The 21,717-nt window shown below is 40.3% G+C and overlaps 1 protein-coding gene across 1 annotated transcript in view; it reads left to right on the top strand.

Moving 5' to 3' along the window:
• The window catches only part of RAPGEF4 (Rap guanine nucleotide exchange factor (GEF) 4), a 308,011-nt gene that overhangs the window by 39,624 nt on the left and 246,670 nt on the right, over positions 1-21,717 (top strand). The window contains exons 2-3 of the mRNA XM_011991906.1: positions 16,494-16,636; positions 19,673-19,761. The gene's annotated coding sequence lies outside the window, so the exon portion shown is untranslated. The remainder of the gene's footprint in view (positions 1-16,493; positions 16,637-19,672; positions 19,762-21,717) is intronic.

The raw sequence follows: 21,717 nt of genomic DNA, 5'->3' as shown, positions 1-21,717 counted from the left end.
TTTGCTTGCTCAGAGACTTGGGACTGGGATAAGTGTGGCCATTCGATTCTTATTGGTTCTGAGGAGTGGCTTCCTTTCCTTCATAGGAGGGATAGAAAAGATGGACCAGCTTTTGGTGTTTAAGAAGCCTGTTATAATCTCCCAGGCCAGAACTATATCTTTGGCATGGGTGGATAGTTATAGTGTCCTATTGCTAAATGGACCATATGTGACTATAACAAGACTCCATTCTGCCATTTGCTGGCCCTTTGGGAGCCCTGTCTCCAGGTTTCTTATTGCCTAGGTAGTCACAATTACTGGCAGTTATAATTAAATGCAATCATTCAAACCTTTCCTGAAATTATATGTATGGATGGCTTTCTTTTTGTTAAATCAGCATTCTATACACTAGCCTACCTGGACTGAACTGTTAATTCTGATCTCTATGAAAACTGGAATGACTAACACTAAAAAGAAAGACTGTCAAATTGAATCTTCATCCCTAACTAATCATAATCCCTGCCATATGTCCTTGGCACAAATCATGCTGCCTGGGGCTTTTCATTCTATGCAGTGAGGCATACAGGAAATTTGTGATGGTGAGGACTGCTCTTGCCATTTTACACACCGAAGGGTGTACCGGAAGCTGTTTCCAAAAAGAATGAAGTTCAAGGCATCTGTTTTTTTTTTTTAATTGGCATTTGTAGTTTTAGAACTACGAAAATGAGGCATATTAGACTCAGTGGGTATGACAAAAGGTTTTTTCCTAACAAAAGTTTATAAGCAATTACAGATTTTTTTTCTACTAGCTACCTCAGATTTATTTAAGTCTATTCACTCTTAAAGACTGAGGGTTGTTGAGGGGAAAGCCTAAGCACTGTGAAAGGAAAGGGATTTGACTATATCCTAATGTGCCTTAGATCATCTTTAGTTTACTAATACTCTTTAGCCATAGGACCCTATTACTACTATATCGTCTTTAGTTTATAAGTCAGAGCCATAAAGAGTACATTATTCTAGCCAGAATCCTAAGTATATTTTGACTTAGCAATAGATCTAGAAGGTTCAAATACATTTTGACTAAGATATTCATATTCTTAGCAGCCAAGTACTTACAGATTTACACTTTGACATGTCATCCTGATTTATTTTTATTTATTGGTTTGATATGTAACTCCTCTTAGAATATAGATTTTTCTAAATCTGGACAGAATGTCAGAAAATTTAGTCCCACATCACTCTATTGGATATGAGAAAGTCAAGACTCAGGAAAGTTAAGCAACTTGTTCAGGGTAGTAGGCTTGATAGTGGTAGTGCTAAACACAAGACACATAGTATCACTTCCATCACTTTCTGTTGGTCACAGAGCCAGCCTAGATTAACAAGGAGGGGAAATAAATCCCACCTCTTAATGGAGATGATGACAAAGCATTTGTGGCCATCTTTAATCTGCCATACTTTTAAAGCTTAAATTTTACTTTATAATATTTTAGACTTTTGGGGGTGTTTACTAGCTTTTTAACTGGAAAATTTTCATCCATTATTTAAATTTTTTTCCCTCCATTTTGTCTCTCTTCTTCTTCTTGGACTTTCATCATATGTGGATTAAACTCTCAGTATTGTCTCTGAGGCTATTGAGTCTCTAATTATTATTACTATTTTTAATCCTTTTATCTGTGCTTTAGTTCAGATGATTTCTATTACCTGCCTTGAGGTTCAGTTATCCTTTTTTTCTGCAGTGCCCAATCTACTATTAAGTCCATACATTTTGTATTTTTAAGTTTTAGAATTTCCATTTGCTTTTTAAAAATATGTTTATTTCACTAGTGATATTCCCTATCTGTTCATGCATTATGATAATCTTTTCTTTTCAATCTTTAAACATATTTATTATAGTTATTTTAAAGTTCTGGTTTGCTATTTCAGTATCTCTGTAATTTCTGAATCTGTTTTTACTGATTATTTTTCTGGTTATGGGTCACATCTTCCTATTTCTTTGCATCTATAGTAATTTATATTTGTATGCTAGATACTGTGGATGCTATGTTATTGAGAGTCTGGATTGTGTTTCTTTTTTTAGAAAAGATCAGCTTCCATTTTCCTAGGCAGTTAATGTCCTGGCCAATCAACTTGATTCTGTTTGGCTTGTTTGTAAGCTTTATTATAGTAGGTCTAACTCTTGGTCTACAGTAGCGTTTTTGGAGACTCAGCTGAATGTCCAGGGTGATCCAGGCAGCCTCCCTCTCTGCTTCCATTCCAGAAAGTGTTTCCAGGCAAAACAACAAATAAAAATGGTATAAAAAGGATATTTATTGTTTCAACAATGTTTATTGGGTATCTACTCTAATCCAGACATTGTTCTTGGTACTGGAGAAACAAGAGTTATTAAAAAAAAATCCCTGCTTTTATGGAGCTTATGTTCTAGTGGAGACAATAGGCAATATAAATCAGCCTGTGTACTCTGACTGGTCAGAAGTGCTGTATCTCTCAGCACTGTGTGACCTCTGGAATGTCCATTCAGCTCACACTGTCTAGGACCTATTGTCTGCCACATCTCTCCATGAGTATTGGTCTACACATGTGCAGCTAATGACTTAAGAGACCCCCTATGCTAAACTTTGGATCTCTTTCTATGGACCACTTCTTTCTCTCTGGCTCACTTCACTGCACATTCCAGCTACTTCAGCATCCCTGAATTCTGATTGCTGCCTCCCCAACCCTGTGAGTCTGCCATGCCCTGTTTGAGTTCTCCGTTTCTGTCTGTGTTCCGGAATGTGTTTCCAGGCAAAATATTAAGGCTATTGTGTAGACAGATATTTTTTTGTGTGTTTCCCTTCTTCCTGGGATCAAACTACTGTGTATTTGTTGTCCAGTGTCTGAAAGCAGTCACTTCCTCTATTTTGTTCAAGTTTATAATTGTTTAACATGGAACTTGCAGAGGTACCATCCCCAAATCCTAGAGTCCTACCATAGGTGGGTGCATTTCCTGCTTTTATTTTGTTTGACTTTTCAATGGAAATGTAGTCAAAGGAGTGTAGGTGAGATGGACTTGGCAGGATGTGGGTGGAAGATATGATCTCACTTGTCCCAATAAAAGGGTAGCAGTGAGTCCAGATCCCCTGAGATACAGCTGGGACTCTTCAGTTTGGATGCCTGTGGAGAGAATCTTAATTAAAGAGCATCCATGCCTGAACTCTGGAAGGCAATGACTTGCCCCTTTTGTGGGAACTGCTTTGGGAGCCATACCCTTATGACGTGTCTACACAGTGTCTAAGGTGCCTGCCTTCTTGGTAATGGAGATTGACAAAAGACTTTTTGTCTGTCCAGAGTGCTTTTCAGTTTTATGGGAGAAGCACTGGGCAATTTGGGCAGCCTTATCAGAGTTGGAGCCAGCACTGAACATGAGTCTGATAATTTTCCCTGGGAAGGTGAATTTCTATGGGATCATGTATTATTAGTTTCCTACAGCTGCCAAAATGAAGTACCACAAACTGGGTGGCTTAAAAAACAGGAATGTATTGTGGAACAGTTCTGGAGGCTAGAAGTTTGAAATGAAGGTGTTGTGTGTGTGGACCGTGTTTCTTCTGGAGACTCTAGAGAAGAAGCCTTTCTTCCCTCTTCCTAGCCTCTGATGGTTGCTTGGCATTCCTTGACTTGTAGATGCATCACTCCAATTGCTGCCTCCATCATAACATGGTTGTCTTGCCTCTGTGTCTGTTTCTGTATGTCTTCTCCTTTTCTCAGTAGGACACCAGTCATATTGGATTTAGGGACAACCCTAGTTCCATATGACCTCTTCTGAATGAATTACATTTGCAAAGACCCTCTTTCCAAATAAGGTTACATTCTGAGTTCTTTGTCTCCTCCTCTCCCGCCATGCTCAGTATGCTTCCTTTTTACCATGTTCTTTCTGTTCCAAGGGTCTCCCTCTTGTTACCCAGGAATAGAGAGAGCTAAGAGAAGGCTGTCAGAAGGACCTGACTCAAGAGAGTCCCCTTCTCTACCTCTTTCAACCCAAGGCCCTCCGTGGGCTCTCCTACTATTTAGGGGCAACAGTGGCAATTTTTTGAACAGAGTCATCTCAAATTTGAGTGTAGCACTAAGTACTATGAAACGATTTTTGAGAGCATTTGCTTACTATGGTGAAAATTACATAGAGGAAGAAAAGCCATCAGTTGAAACCCATCCGGAAAGCATTTTAAAGAAGTCTTTGGTTATCTGAGTCATCCCAGAAGTTGTTCTAAATTTTAAAGAGCCACACGAAATTATTTTTTAACTTAATGCTAGTAGAGCAAGTGTATTTCAGAGGGACAATTATGGTAGAATTCTGTTTTAAGTGCTGTTTGGGATTCAATAAGCATCCCTGTTTGGCTGGGGTCTGGTGACCTAAGGCTGAGGGTGTGTGATGGAGAGCCTTTGCCAAGCCTGATAATCCTCTACTGAGGTTAGATGCTCAGAAACAGTCAGAGGTTTTTGAAAAGAGTCTGTTAAAATTGAACAAGGCTGTACTTTGATTTCACATTGCATTTTAATTGTAACAAGACAATTTGCAGCACTCTAGACCTGTTCCAAAAGTTTTCCTCTCTCTCTTCACTTACAAATGCAGGGCTAAACATTCTTTAGACATTAGCAGGCCTGGTCCGGCCCTCTGCCTAATGATGGGGTTTTTCAACTCTCAGAATAGCCCTGAGCCTCAGATCTAGCATCTTATTCATCTATGGGCCGAGGACAGAGTGGTGGAGGTCAGAGTGGTGGGGGAGGTAGAGGTATTTGGACCTTTTTATTGCTTTGCTTAAGGGCAAAATTGTGGTCTGCAGTGAGCGTCAATCACAACTCTCTTATCTCATTTGGGATCTTGAGGGAGCAGTTTCCTCTTCATTCTTTCATAGAGACATAAAAGCAAGAGGGTATGACTGCTAAGCAAGGAGGTATGCCAGGAATTCACTGACTTAACGTGCTGTGCTCCCTAGTGGTGGCTGTGCAGGCCGTGTTTCCGAAGGGTCACAGGAGTCTTGGTGTGCCCTGTCTGACTGATGATCAATCTCAGCTGTGAGTGAAAAACTGCAATGGCCCCTGGGATCTCAGACTCCTTCAAAGGGATTTTTTTCTGAGAGTCACCCTGAATACTGGCAGAGTCAAGAGCCTCAGCCGAGAGAGAACTTGGGTGGTTGATTGCCTTGAGGAGGTGCTTGCTTGTGTGTATGTATGTATCTCTGTAGGTGTGTTTATGTGGGTATGTATATGGGTATCTGTGTGTGTGTGTGTGTGTGTGTGTGTGTGTGTGTGTGGTCGGAGTGGCTGTGTGGGTAGGAAACTCACAGGGGGAGGAGTTAGGAGAGCAGATCTCTAGGGAGAGTTGCCACAGTGATGCACCAAAGTTTTTGGATGAAATGACCAAACAATGTTGGTGCTGTAGTCATAAAAAAAGAAATGAGAAGAAACAGAGTTTAAGGAGATTTTACAGTAATGCCTTCATGAAGTCTTTTTAGAAATTTCATCCATAATTGAAGTCTCTTTCTCTCCTGGATTCCCATTCTCTTCTTTCCCATTTCCATTGTGCTACTTACCACATTTCACCTTGATACTTGCTGTAGATGTACATATCTCTCTTACCCATTTTTAACTTTCCGTGTGCAGGAACCATGACTTTGTATCACCTAAGTACTTTATTCGCCTGTCATATAGATGATACTCAGTAACGAACTATAGAAATGATCCCTGAGCCAGGCGCGGTGGCTCACGCCTGTAATCCCAACACTTTGGGAGGCTGAAGTGGGCAGATCACGAGGTCAGGAGATCCAGACCATCTTGGCTAATGTGGTGAAACCTCATCTCTACTAAAAATACAAAAAAATCAGCTGGGTGCGGTGGCGAGCGCCTGTAGTCCCAGCTACTCAGGAGGCTGAGGCAGGAGAATGGCGTGAACTGGTGAGGCAGAGCTTGCAGTGAGCTGAGATTGCGACACTGCATTCTAGCCTGGGTGACAGAACGAGACTCCGTCTCAAAAAAAAAAAAAGATTCCTGAAAGTATAGGCTTCATACTCATTAAATACTTGCAGATTAAATGTATTTTCAACACCTTTCTGAATTTTGTTGACATTGTTGGAAAAACTTGTAATTAGGAAAGAGCAAACATTTCAGTATTCTAAGTGGTTAATAAACATATAATTAAAATAATAACATAAGTGGTAAACATCTTGAGTTTCAAAGACTTTTGCTGTATCCATGTCATCACTGACATTATAAATACACACAATTTTAGCATACTAATAGTCACCTAACTTCTGTGTCTAAATGTGTGTAAAATGGTATTTTTTTTTTTTTTTTTTTTGTGATGGAGTTTTGCTCTTCCTGCCCAGGCTGGAGGAAAACGGCACAACCTCAGCTCACCACAACCTCCACCTTCTGGGTTCAAGCGATTCTCCTACCTCAGCCTCCCGAGTAGCTGGGATTACAGGCATGCGCCACCACACCTGACTAATTTTGTATTTTTAGTAGAGCTGGAGTTTTGCCATGTTGATCAGGCTGGTCTTGAACTCTTGACGTCAGGTGATCTGCCCGCCTTGGCCTCCCAAAGTGCTGGGATTACAGGCATGAGCCACCGTGCCCGGCCAAAATGGAATTCTTAATAACTGTTTTATCTAACAGGGCTGCAATAATCAAATTTTTCAGTAAGTGTCAAGGCCCTTTGAAAAGCTAATAGTGTTATAAAAAGATTGAAATTGTAGAGTACATAGTATTTAAGATCTTAACTATTGTTATAGAAAAAAAGCACAGTGCACACCTATCCATAAAATCTCTAAAAGGCATGGAAGAATTCTAGTATATGTTTTTAAGCACTTTATTTATTGCTTTCCTGAGATACTTTTAAAAAAAGGTCTTGGTGGCTAATAATGATGATGATGATGGTGGTACTAGAAATAGCTTCTGTAGCCTTTTATAATTGATAAAGCTCACATGCATTATCTCAGATTTGACAGTTCTTCACTGGAGAAGATGAGTAGCTCTTTACAATGCTAAATTACTGTTAAAAAGAGTCAAACTGAACTGCAAAGTCGTTTTAATGCATATATATTAAGTGAACATTACACTCAATGTTTTGAAATACATTTACTGATTTTCCAAAGACATCTGAAAATTAAAAAAACATATCGAGGTAGTTGTGCATTATATATATTCCCGTAAGAGGACAGTGTCACCATAGTCTGCTAATGTGGTCCATTTCTTGGCCAAGCTTTTTATTTATGATTATGGGAAGGCACTGGGCAGACAGCAGTTCTGCCTCCCTCCCCCTTTCTCTTCACTTCTTCTTCCTGCACCCCTCAGGTCTGACTGTTGGGTGTTGGAATCTACTGTCCCAAGAGGTCCCCATGAGCTGTGGCAGGAGTTGCCACTAAGGGGTCTACTCAGCTGATCGATGAGGGGAGTGGACACTCTCCACGGTAAAGGGTTTGCAAATATTGACTGTCAGATAGCCAAGCAACGGAAGTCATCAAGGGGACAATGTTTCTTACTGATTTATGATTATTGTGTGTTCTGTCCCACAAATGCCTTTGTCTTCTTATTTTGTGCTGCAGCTAACTTAAAAACTGGTTAATTAGTCCCTAGATAATCCAGAGTTGACTGAATTAAAATTTAAGAGCGCAGTAGATTTCCACATTGCATAATGCATGTGGGCAACACCCGGAATCCAGAACCTTTGCTTTCCCTCGGATGCCTGACTTTGATAGTTTCCATATTCAACTACCTTCTGTAGTAAAACAAGATCCGGCCCTGAACGTTGTTGGTACTCGTAATATAGTCCTTATTATACTATGTTCTAATTTTGGTTGACTCCGTTTGCCACTAGATTGTGAGCTCCTTGTGGAGAGTGTTGGCATTTTGCTAATCTTTGTACTTCAGATTAAGGTGCCTAATGTACAGTAGTAAAGCAGTATAGTTTACTGAGTGAATAAATAAAATGAATGAGCATTCATGAAAGGATGTGTTTGGTGAATGGAGTCATTTAAAATGTCTAGATTTCATAAATTTCTCTCGTGTCTATGTCTCCTGAAAGAAAAAAAGAATGGTTTTAACACTTATTTATAGTCCAGGTGGTAATTAAGAATTGACTCATCATGCCTGTAATACCTGAGGTTTGGGAGGCCAAAGTGGGAAGACTGCTTGAGGCCAGAAGTTCCAGATCAGCCTGGGACGTATAGAGAGACCTTATCTCTACAAAAAATTTTCAAAATTAGCTGGATGTGGTGGCATGTACATGTACTTCCAGCTTCGTGAGAGTCTGATGCAGGAGGATTGCTTGAGGTCAGGAGTTTGAGGCTTTGGTTCACTATAATCATGCCTGTGTATGGCCACTGTCCTGTAGCTCGGACAACATAGCATCTCTAAAAAAGTAAAATAAACTTAACTTTAAAACCCTATTCATGGCTGGGCACAGTGGCCCATGTCTGTAATCCCAGCACTTTGGGAGACCAAGACGGGTGGATCACCGGTGAGGTCAGGAGTTCGAGACCAGCCTGGCCAACATGGTGAAACCCCATTTCTACTAAAAATACAAAAAATTAGCCAAGTGTGGTGGCAGGCGCCTGTAATCCCAGCTACTAGGGAGGCTGAGGCAGGAGAATTGCTTGAACCTGGGAGGTAGAGGTTGCAGTGAGCCAAGATTGTGCTATCGCGCTGCAGCCTGGGGGACAGAGTGAGACTCTGTCTCAAAACATTAAAAAAAAAAACAAAAAAACCCTATTTCTTTTAAGATTATCAAAGCATTCTAATAAAATGATCTTTTTTGATACTGCTAATAGGCATTATTAGCATTATGATTTATATAGAACTTAAAATAATTTTATGTCATCAGAGATATTTTTAGTTTTAGCCTTTTGCTAATTTAGATGGATTGTCCTCTGTCTAACTTGCTGTCAGAAAGTTTTTGATGACTGTGAAATTCATCTTGGAAGAGCTGAGGAACCATGAGAAGAAGAAAACAAAACAAAACAAAACAGGAATGCATAGTGATTTGAGTGTTAATAAGAAATAAGACCCAACTAGCATTTATTGGATGAATGAATAGATAAGTGAAGGTGACTGTTTGGGCTGCTAAAACAAAGTACTTTATTTATTTATTTATTTATTGAGACAGGGCTTCACTCTATCACCCAGGTTGGAGTGCAGTGGCGTGATCATGCTCATTGCAGCTTCAACCTCCTGGGCTCAAGCAATTCTCCTGTTGCAGCCTCCTGAGTAGCTGAGACCACAGGCATGCACCAAAATGCTTGGCTCATTTTTACATTTTTTGTAGAAATGTAGTTTTACCATATTGCCCAGGGTGGTCTTGAACTCCTGGGCTCAAGCAATCCTCCCACCTTGGTCTCCTAAAATGCTGGAATTACAGGTGTGAGCCACCATGCCCTGCCTAACAAAGTACTTTAGACTAGGTGGCTTATAGCAACAGGAATTTATTTCTCATAGTTCTAGAAGCTAGGAAGTCCAAGATCAAGGTGCTGGTAGATTTGGTGTCTGGTGAGGGCTGCTCTCTGACTCACAAACAGCACCTTTTTCTATGTCTTCACATGACAGAATGGAGGGCTAGTCACTGGGGTCTCTTTTATAGTGGCACTAATCCCATTCATGAGGGTTCTGCCATTACGATCGAATCACCTCCCAAAGGCTCCACCCCCTAATACCATCACTTTAAGGGTTAGGATTTTAACATATAAATTTGGAGGACGTAGGACACAGACCATAGCAGAAGGTCTCTCCAAGAAAAAATTTACATGCATGAAACATGAAATAATAAATAATGGGGTTAGATGCCAAAAAGAAATGTTATCAATTGGATTTCAGAGAGGAGAAAACGTTGTAAGGAAAATCTCCAAGAAGGGAGTGAAATCTAAGCTAGGACATAAGGAAATTAGTCAGTGTGAGAAAATAACTTTGTGTTAGTTTTCTGTTGCTGTGTAACAAATTATGATAAACTTAGCTGCTTAAAAAAGTATACATGTATTATCTGTCTGTTTTCACGTGGCAGGAGTCTAGGCACAGCTTGTCTGGATCCTCTGTTCAGAGTCTTAAAGGCTGAAATCAAGGTGCTCCTGGCCAAGTGTGGTGGCTCACCTGTAATTGCAGCACTTCGGGAGACCGAGGCAGGAGGATTGGTTGAGCCTAGGAGGTCAAGACTACCTTGGGCAACATGGCGAGACCCTGTCTCTACAAAAAAAAAAAAAAAATTAGAAGAGCATGGCGATGCACACTTGTAGTCCCAGCTACTTGGGATGCTGAGGTGGAAGGATCACTTGAACCCAGGGGATTGAGGCTTCAGTGAGCCATAATCACGCCACTGCAATCCAGCCTGGGTGACAGAGTGAGACCCTGTCTAAAAAAGAAAATAAATAAATAAACAAACAAACAAATAAATAAATAAATAAGAGGTGCTTCTTTCTGGAGCTCAGTTGACCTCTTCGAAGCTCACATCATTTTTGGCAGAATTCAGTTCTCGCAGTGGTAAGCCTGAGGTCCTTGTTTTCTTGCTGGCTGTCAGTCAGTAACTGCCCACATTTCTTGCGACATGGCCCTCTCAGAGGCCCTCTCAGGCAACCAGGGCAGCTATCTTCTTCAGTGCCAGCAAAAGAGCCTCTCACTCCTTCCATCCTAGTTTAAAGGTCTCACTTGATCAGGCCAAGCCCAACCAGGAAAACCACACTTTTGATTAACAAAGTCAACTAATTCTGGGCCCTAATTACATCTGCAAAGTCTCTTCACCTTTGCCATACAGCATAACATAATCGTGGGAGTGCTCTCTCTTCACTTTGCCGTATTCTATTGGCTAAAAGCAAATTGCAGCTCCCACCCAGCCTCAAAAGAATTATACAAGGTGTGGGTCGTTGGAGGCCACTTTATAATCCTGCCTTCTACAGTGTCTTTGTTTACCAATAATTCTTTAAAAATTTTTTATTTTATTGTGTTAAGAACACTTACTATGAGATCTACCCTCTGAACCAATTTTTAAGTGTATGATGTATTTTGTTGGGTGTAAGCACAGTGTTGTACAGCAGATCTCTAGAGCTTATTCATCTTTCTTGACTGAAACTCTAGGTCAGCTGATTAATAACTCATTTCCCTTTCACTCTAGTCCCTGGTAGCCACCATTCCACTCTTTTATTCTGTGAATTTGACTATTTTAGAAACCTCATGTAAGTGGAAACATGCAGTATTCGTCTAAGACTGGTTTATTGCACTTAGCAGAGTGTCTTCAAGGTTCATGCATGTTGTCACAGATTGCAGAATGTCCTTCATTTTCAAGGATAAATAAAACTCCATTGTATGTATATATGTATTATTTTCTTTATCCGTTTATCTGTTGATAGGCATTTAGGTTGTTTCCTTATCTTGGCTACTGTGAATAATGCTGAAATGAACATGGAAATGTGAATATCTCTTCCAGATCCTGATTTCAATTCTTTCAGATAAATGCCCAGAAGTGGGATATCTGGATGAATGGTAGTTCTATTTTTAATATTTTGAGGAACCTCTAAACTGTTTTTCATAGCAGCCACACCATTTTAGATACTAAGCAATAGTGTGCAAAGGTTCCGGTTTCCTCACATCCTCACCAACATTTTTTTTTTTTGATAATAGCCATCTTAACAGATGTAAGGTAATATCTCATTATGGCTTTGATTTGCATTTCCCTGATTATTAGTGACAATGAGCACCTTTTCATACCTGTGTCTTCTTTAGAGAAATGTCTGTTCAAGTCCTTAGCCTATTTCTTAATTAGGATGTTAATTTTTTAAAATACCAAGTTGTAGGGGCTGTAAATAATTCTTTTGTTGTTTGAACGTGTTTTAAAAGTGAAAGTTTTTAAAAAGTCATTTTTTTAAAAAGGCCCTGGATATTAGATGCCAGGCTAAGGAAAATCAATTCTCTGTACTTGGAGCTTTTGCTTGGGGACCAGCTGTTCATCGTTATGATGGGAGAAGAAAGGAGCCTAGAGTGAACTATAATTAGAGAAACCACATCATCATTTTGATATACTGCAAGAACTTCCTAACTTCCTCTTGGCTGTTGATCTTGACTATCTCCCATCTGCCTCTAGTCACAGTCAAGGTGATCGTTCCAAAATGGTTATCCAATCATGCCACTACCCTGCTTAAAATGCTTCTGCTGATTATTAGACAGAACCCTCCTAGGATAGGACTGCCATGCTGTTCAGATTCATGTCTCAACATGTGCTTTGTGCTTCACATGTCCTTTATCCACGCTCAATGAGAGAGTGGCATAAGGATTAATGGAGGGATGAATTTGAGAGACATTCGCAGGTAAAATTACTGGGATGTGGTGAGGGAGAGTGTCTTGGTCTGTTTTGTGCTGCTATCACAGAATACTGCTGACTGGGTAATTCAAAAAGAACAGAAATTTATTTCTCACAGTTCTGGAGGCTGGGAAGTCCAGTATTAAGGTGCCAGCATCTGGTCAGAGTCTTCTTGCTGTGTCCTGACATGGTGGAAGGTAGAAAGGGCTGAGCCCACTCCTGCAAGCCTTTTTTATAGCAGCATTAATCCACTCATTAATCCACAAATACTGCATGAAGGCAGAGCGCTCATGACCTAAGCACTTTTCATTAAACACTTCCCAACGTTGTTGCACTGGTGATTAAATTTCCAACCCATGAATTTTGAGGGACCAAATAGCAGAGGGAGTAGGCTCACCTCTATGCTATTTAGACCATAGCAGAGGGTGAGTCTACTCCATGCATGGAAGTAAGGAGGGCAGGTGCAGTAGCAGATGTAGGAGAGAAGATAAGTTCAGTTTAAGGTCGCTGTAGGACATTACACTCAAGGGATTTTTGTATGGTTGGCCCTGTTTCGGGCACTGTAGGATCTATAAAGGAGGTCCCAGACATGACCCCTAGAGAGGGGAGAATATGCATTGCATTAGGAAATTAGAGATTCACAAAAGGATTATCACTGGTGGTAGATTCCAGAGATCGAATGATAACGGTGTCTGTTAATAGCCAAATGAAATTTTCCCCACTCTATGAAGTACCCGATAAAGTTAATGACAGATAGAAGGTTGCTTTTCATTGTTTCTGAGGCTTGACTATTAAACAAGAATGACATCGTTAGGGCCTAATTTGGGGGTACACAAAAATATCAGGAGAAGAGGTTTCACTCTTCTCCCAGTTATCTCAAATCAATTTTGTCTTTCCAAGTGTCTTTTGTCATTTAACAATCTGGTTATGAAGCTTGAAGTTCTTCTGTGCTTGTTTTGGACTGTATAGAAGTACGTACGTTTTTCTTCTACTGTTTTCTGGTGAGTGTCAGGCTAAAAATCTTTTTAGCTGCCCTAGTCTGCATTCCTAATGTGGGAAATGCTCTGGCGAGTATAAACAAAAAGGGATGCTCTTTCCTTCTTTGTGGAAGATGGATTCTAATCTCTATCTCTTTTCCTATGTAGCTAAGTAGAATCTGCCATATCAATGTCCAGTCAGTTTCTAGCTCATCTAGTCCTTATGATTCCTCCCATGGTCACTTGCATGCTGCCATTGCTTTGGGCCTGTGGCTGCTGCCAGTGCTTCTATAGCAGCAACCCGACTTCCTACTGGCACCAGCACCAGCTCTGCCCCCTGAGAAGTGTGCTTTACTGTCTGGGATCCCCCGCTAGGGGTGCCTCTGCCAGCTGCTGCTGTCCTTGCTGCCCTCCAGACACACAAAGACTGAAAGTTGTCTGTACCACTGTCCATACCACCTTATTAACTGCTGAAGCCCTAGTCTCTGTTCCAAAGTCCCTTAACTTTGAGGACATAGCTTCTGGTAAGGAGTTTAGAAAGCCCTTCCGAAGGGGTAATTGCAGGAAGAGGCACTGAATCTGATGTGTTGTATTTTCCCAAGTCAAGCCTACACATCTCTCAGTGCTTTCAGGCACGCTGTCATCTCAGAGACTGGGCACACACACATCAGGATTTCCCTTCCTCTTCCCCAAGAAGCAGAATCCAAACCCTTCCAGTAGGGATTTGCTGGGAGGCCAGGGAGTTGTGGGCATATTCTTTGAATCTAGTTTTCTTGGGCCTAAAAGTGTGATGGGGTGAAAATTGAACAAGGTGAAGAGCCTTTAAATGAAGCTCAGGAAAGCCTGTATCTTAGGTCTTCCACTTAGTAACAGGTCATTTACTCATGTCCTCTGAAACTGTTCATCTCTCATGATGGGATCTGTCTTCTTCTGACAATGTCCCAAGTCCCTTGAACTCTGGCTTAGCTAGTCTTGACTTCTGTATTAGTCTGAGTAATACTGGGTGATGCTGTGATAACGTCCCTGCCCCATCTCAGTAGCTTCATATTTGCCACTATACAGAATCTTTTGTGGGTTGTACATTCTTCTCTATCTTGTGGCTATAGCATGTAAAACACATGCCTCCTCCCTTAGTTTCCTAGGGCTGCCGGAACAAGATACCACAAACTGAGTGGTGTAAAACAACAAACACTTTTTTCTCTCAGGGTTCTGAAGGCTGGAAGTCCAGAATCAAGGTGTGGGAGGCCCGTGTCTTCTCTGAAGGCTCTAGGGAACAATCCTTCTTGTCCCTTTCTAGCTTTTGAAGGTTGCCAGCAATCTTCGGCATTCCTTGCTAGTAGATGCATCACTCCAATCTCTGTCACCACCTCCACGTGGCTATTTTCCCTGTGTCTCTCTGTCCAATTTCCCTTCTTTTTCTAATGGTGCTAGTTATTAGATTAGGGCCAACCATAATCCAGTGTGACCTCATCTTAATTTGATTGCATCTATAAGACCCTATTTCCAAAGAAGATTACATGCACAGGTGCTGAGTACCAGGTCCCTGATATATCTTTTGAGGAGACACAGTTCAACCCATAACACCCTTCAAAGTTGTTCCTGATGAAGAGAGGCAGAAGAGAGGCCTCCGGCTCTTACCAGTCTCACCTCAGAAGAGATATATGCTAGTTTTGTTTGCAGTCCAGCCCCAACATGACTACAAGGGAGGCTAGTACATTCAGGGGAGCACATGGCTATTTGGTGAACATTACCTGTCTCTGTCACATCCTCATCCAGTTTGTTTCCTCTGATCCCAGAATGCTCTGGGGCACACATGATAGTTTCTATGTAATGTGAAATATCTATCAAGAATAGCAGTGGGTTCCTGCAAAGCACATGGAAGGAACAGACTTGGAAAATTGCTCAAAGAAAATTAAAAAATAGTTTATATAGTTCATAAAACTATCTTATTTTTGTTTGGTTCTTTGATTTATCTTAATTCAGAGGTTACGAAACGGCAGTCAGCAGGTTGGATCTATTCCATAGATTTTTGTGTGTGTGTGTGGCCCACACAGTGTTCAAGAAATATGAACAGACTGGGCATGGTCGCTCATGCCTGTAATCCTAGCACTTTGGGAGGCTGAGGCAGGAAGATTGCTTGAGCCCAGGAGTTTGAGACCAGCCTGGGCTATATGATGAAACCCTGCCAGTACAAAAAATTAGCTGGATGTGGTGGAGTGCACCTGTAATCCCAGCTACTTGGGAGGCTGAAGTGGCAGGATCACTTAAGCCCTGGAGGTTGAGGCTGCAGTGAGCCAAGATTGTGTCACTGCACTCAGCCTGGGCAACAAAGTGAGCCTATAATCCCAGTACTTTGGGAGGCCGAGGCGGGTGGATCGCCTGAGGTCAGGAGTTCAAGAGCAACCTGGCCAGCATAGTGAAACCCCATCTCTACTAAAAATACAAAAAATTAGTTGGGTGTGGTAGCGGGTGCCTGTATTCGCTTGAACTCAGGAGGCGGAGGTTGCAGTGAGCCAAGATTGTGCCATTGCACTCCAACCTGGGCAACAAAAGCGAAACTCTGTCTCAAAAAAAAAAAAGCAAACAAATGTCTACACAACTAGATTTACCTTGAACAATAGAAGATTTGACAACCTCTGGGCTCACATTTACACAGAAAACTAAGAAGAAGGAAAACAGCCAAATAAGAGCTGCTCCCTGTGGACAGTCCCATGCTTGCAGTTCACCCTCATGCCCACCATTCCCTGGAGAATCACTAACACTGAGGCTGTCACTTCTTATTTGTCTTTGTGATTTCACTGTTGTTTTCTTAGAGTAGAGATTTTTTCCCCTTATATCTTGCTCTTTCTACTCACTTCCTTTACCTCATTGGGCCCTGCAGGCGTTTGTGTTTGAGACTTCAATTTTTAGTAAAATCTGCATTTTCATGTATCTTGTGCTTCTAAGGGATTAAGCATTATATCATAGTATCACCTTGAACTTAGCACTCTGAGGTTGACTCCTGCTATAGCATCTACAATAGTAGTGATTTAAGGTGAATAGTTGGTAAAGCTCCAGAAATGTCTATATCAGCCCAGAAATACCTATAAGGGGGTGGATAAATGTTTGCAATGAAATATTCACAATTGGGTTATTTGGGTAAATTTGAATATAATTAAAATGAGGCCTATTGACTCACTTTGAGGTAAATCTTTACTGATATAGCTTTTGTGCCTTTTCTTCCTATACAGACCATTGGAGCGATCCAGCGAAGATGTGGATATAATCTTCACTCGACTGAAAGAAGTTAAAGCTTTTGAGAAATTTCACCCAAATCTCCTTCATCAGATTTGCTTATGTGGTTATTATGAGAATCTGGAAAAGGGAATAACATGTAAGAAATGCAACTCTAGTAGTATATTTCCATGTATGGTTTATGCTCACTTGTGGTTACTTTATGGAGATAAATAGCAAATGGAGTATTTATGTGCTAAATATTTGAGCTTCAACCAAAAGTATTAAGTTGACATTTCCCTCTAGTCTGTTTATTCAGTTCCATGTAGGTGTTTCCCTAACTCCTTTGCTCACAGAATGTAAATGGTTCTTCCAGGGCAACCGACTTTCTAGATGGAGCTGGAGGGATGTAATGATTCACACATTTAGCTACGTCTTTAGAAATTCAAATAATTCTCTTCACTAATCCAAGAAATGTGTGGCCAATAGTATATTAAGGTAAAAGTTCTCTTAACTAGTGCTGATAGTAATGTTTTGAATTAATGCCAGTTATATCATCTATTCCAGGTGTGAATAAGGGGCAGGGAGATAGAGTAACAGTTGGATTTTTTTAAAAGTATTTTTTCATGAAAGAAGTAATAGTTCTTCTGTTGGAACACTTTATGCTGCACTCACAGAAAACTCCCTTTCAACTGATTTGAATATTTAATGACTTATACAACAAGAAAAAAAAAATCAATTACTCATATAGAAGAAATCCTGAGGTAGAATGGGTAGAATGACTTCAGGGTTGGTTAGTGAAGTGACTCAGTGAAATTATTAAGGCTTCAGGTCCTTCTTGTATTTTTTGTTTTTGTATGCATTCTGAGGTGTTGGGTTTTGTCCTCAGACTTGTCCCAAATTATTCTGACAGCTACAGCTGTTGGATGCATTATGTATTGATACAAAAACGTCCTGCTGAAGGACTATTTCTTTTTGGGTCTCTGTTTTAGAAGTCCCCCAGCAGACTTCTTGTATTGACTCATTGGCCAGAAATGCATCGCATGCCTAAGTCTAAACCAATCACTTGCAAAAATAATGGGATCACCAGGACTGATTTATACCAATCATGATTGCCCTAGTGGAGCTAACACTTAGCCCTATGGATGAGGGTGGAAACTTGTCTAAAACCTGGGTTCAGTTAGACAACAGGGCACGAGTGGTTCTGGGTGGGAAAGCAACAGGGTGAGTCACAACATTATTGTAGAAAATTTAGAAAGTCAACAAAATAAAAATCACCTACAATTTCTACCATTAACATTTTGTGGGCCAGGCGCAGTGGCTCATGCTTGTAATCCTGGCATTTTGGGAGGCCAAGATGGGCAGATCATGAGGTCAGGAGATTAAGACCATCCTGGCTAACACGGTGAAACCCTGTCTCTATTAAAAATACTAACAATTAGCCGGCCGTGGTGGCGGACACCTGTAATCCCAGCTACTCAGGAGGCTGAGGCAGGAGAATTGCTTGAACCCAGGAGGTGGAGGTTGCAGTGAGCTGAGATTGCGTCATTGCATTCTACACTCCAGCCTGGGTGACAGAACAAGACTCTGTCTCAAAAAAAAAAAAAAAAAAAATTGGAGTATATTCTTCAAAATGTTCTCCTATGTGTACACATAGAAGCATAGTTACATTTCTTTTTCTTTTTTTTTTTTTGAGATGAGTTCTTGCTCTGTCATCTAGGCTAGAGTGCAGTAGTGCCATCATGGCTCACTACAACCTTGAACTCCTAGGCTCAAGCCATCTGCCCACCTCAGCCTCCTGAGTTGCTAGGACTACAGGCATATGCCACCATGCCCAGCTACTTTCTTTAATTTTGGTAAAGACCAGGTCAGCTATGTTGCCCAGGCTGGTCTTGAACTCCTGGTCTCAAGCAATCCTCCTGCCGTGGCTTCCCAAAGTGTTGGGATTATAGGCGTGACCCCCGCACCCAACTCATAGTTACATTTCTGTTAAGAAAAAAATTATCCATACATATCATTTTCAACCAGTCTTTTAAAACTGATATCAGAAACTTTATTCTTTTGGCAATAAAACTATTTTATGTTTCTAAAAGCCATTTTCAAAATGAATCTCCTAACATGTGTAACATGAATTTGATTGACAAATAATAATGTCTTTTGGGGCCAAGAATTTCATAAAAGACAAAACCCTAACTCTAAAATGAGTCACAAAGATTTGAAATAGCAGAGTTACTGGAGAGACCAGCTGTAAACTCATGAACTCCATCTTAAGCTTGTCATTGCACTTGGTAGGATGTTATTGTTGTTTTTTGCCTTTCCACAGCATGTCCTAGTCAAGAAGTTCAGAGCAGCTTGTCATCATTAATTGTGGTTCCCAGAAGCTTGCTCGTCTCCAGTGAGCACTAGCCTTGCCAGGACTCAGTTGTCCCACAAGCTGTCATGTGATTTTTCATTGAGTTACTTGACCTCTGACTTTAACTGTGAAGAGGATTTTAAAATATCAAATCACTCCATCTAGTTATTTAGTTAGGATATTTAAAAGGACAGTTGGTTTGCATGAAATTTTTGAACCAGTGTTTTGGAATTACTTTCCCAGACCTGGTCTTAATATGATATGGGAACTATGGTTCTATCTAAATACCTAAATATTTTCTCTCTGAGAGGACAAACTTGGAGCAAGATCAGTTTCAAAAATTTCTGATGAGGGTCATTCAAATGCTTAAAAGCAGTGAATTTATAAAAAGAATAAGAAAACGAACAATGATAATATAGTAGTTAAAATTTTTAAACAAAGCAGATTTTGGTTTTTTAAATCAATCATTGGTCACCTTAAAAGGAGAGGTGCTAGTCTAGAAAACACATTGCTTTTAATATAGTCTTGGGAAATATCAGCCAATTCTTCTTAAATTCAAAGGATCTTATAACATTTAAAGCTATCATCTTTATTACAGCTCTGTAAGTATGATAGATTCTCTTTAACAAGGTTCCACTTCACAGAATATTGAATAAATAGGATATAGCTTTGTTGACAGATGAGGTAAAGAAAAACATGTCATGTTCCTGTGGGCAAGAGTTAGGGGAAGGGTGGTAAGCTCAGTTAGGTCCAAGACATGCTTGGACGAGTGAAAAACTATCAGATCCTACAGTAAAACCAAGTTGTATCTGTTATATTTATATCACTGTTTTTTTTCCCCAGTATTTCGCCAGGGTGATATTGGAACAAACTGGTATGCTGTCTTGGCAGGGTCTTTGGATGTTAAAGTATCTGAGACCAGCAGTCACCAGGTAATATGCTCTATTTTTTTGAAAGGATTTATTTTTTTTTTAAAGACATATTATCCCTGTGTCTTTTATGCCATTACAATTACATTTTCAAGTCCGTTTCTTCTTTCCTACAATAAGGGGTTTGGCAGTGTTTGTTTGATTCCTTTATTAAGTTACTCAACAAACACCTATTGAATGTCTTCTCTGATTTGAGTATGATGCCAGGTGTCAAAACATGAAATGCAAGAACACATTGGATGCTTTCTAGGAGCTTGTAGTCTATTTGGAAATGCAAGCAATTGCAATGTGACACAAATTGCTGTGTAGGGTGAAATGTGAGTGAAGGGGAAGGAGAAGAAGTCTTCCTATGTTTCCTCTTGGATCCTTTCTCCATCATTGTATCTTGAATTTTCTTTGACCTGGAAGTGATCCCCTCATCGGCCTTGTAGGAGCTCTGGTGATGCAAGGGAAATATGGTTGATGTAGTCCCCCTAAAATCTCTATTTCTCTGCCTTGTCTTTGCAAATGTGGAAGGCTAATAATATTGTTTTCCTTCTAAAGTACAGCACTGGCTTTATTTTCATTAGTCACCTCTGAGGAGTTTGGCATCCTAGTAGATGAAACTCATTCTTTTTTCTGTTCACAAAATGTATGAATATTAAAAAAACAAAAACAAAATTAAAAAAGAAAGAAAAATATTAAAAAAAGAAAAAAATATATGAATATTTAAAGTCAAACCCAGGGCCTTCTTTCACATCTGCAGTGACTCTTGCTCTATCATTAAGACATGTGGCCAAAATGTACACAACCTCACTGTTTAGAGCCAAGAATCTCGAGTCTGAAAAGTATGACCCATAAAAGGCCACCATCAGGTGTCACTATGAAAATGTTCCGAGTATTATTTCCACATATTCAGAATTCAGAAAAAACAAAAACTGAAGAGAATTAGTTCATTGTAAAATCTGAAAGAATTACTGAAAAAAATTAAAGAATTAGTTAAAGGGACAAGTAACTTTCTGCCAAGTATCATATTTAAGACAATGTTTTGGAGCCTTTTTCATAGGTAGCACACTTCAAATGTGAGAAAAATTCATGACACACCAAATTTGAAGTTTAAATTTTTTAGGAACTTGTATGCGTATTGAAGTTGTGGGCAGTCACTATCTTAAAAATGGAGTGGTGTCCCAAAAGATTGCTGGTAAGGTGGGCATTTGGAATTTGCAATGTAGTTTCCTGGGTGATACCCATTGTAATGGATGGTTAAATTCTCAGGCCAGTGTCCAAATCCTGTGTAATCCATAGTATACTCTTTCTGTGCATCAGTGCATGAAAATTCCATTAGACACAGCATGGAACCTGTGCTTCCCAACTTTGATGGTACTTTTCCTCTTCCTGTCTCTCACGAGGTTGGCTTTCTCTTGGATTTCAGAGAGAGTCAAGGTGAGAGGTGGGTTTTGATTCTGGTAAGCTGCCTCGGTTTCGAATGGGAAGGAGAACAGCTAGCATTTCTTGGATATTTGCCATATCCAGTATAACCAAGATATTTATCCATATATAATTTATCCAATCCTTCGTGGATGTTTACTTGGCAGTGTTCCAAGCACTTAACAGGTATTTATTTACTTCTTTAATCCTCAAGTCAACCATGAGGTAGGTGGTATTACTGTTCTCATTTTGCAGATGAGAAAATGAAGTCCCCAAGTGGTTAAATAACTTACCTCAAGTATTATATCTAGAAATTAGGGAAACCAAGATTAAAACCCAAGCAGTCAGGCACCTGAACAGATGCTCTTCACCACTGCTCTCCACCATTTGACTCTTAAGAAACATGATGCAACATGCAACTTCCCTCTCTCCCTGCCTTTTGTCATCCTTTCAGATTACCCCGTGTCCTTCCTCTCTGCATATCTCCTACCTTGTGGGTGCTGTTCTGGTGGGGACTCTCTGGGCCTTTTTACTCAGAGTCGCTCCTGGTAC

The sequence above is a fragment of the Mandrillus leucophaeus genome, unplaced genomic scaffold, assembly GCF_000951045.1.
Source record: "Mandrillus leucophaeus isolate KB7577 unplaced genomic scaffold, Mleu.le_1.0 Scaffold40, whole genome shotgun sequence".
NCBI lineage: Eukaryota > Metazoa > Chordata > Mammalia > Primates > Cercopithecidae > Mandrillus > Mandrillus leucophaeus.
Note: the sequence above shows the minus strand (reverse complement) of the source record. Positions and strands in the feature narration are given on the sequence as shown.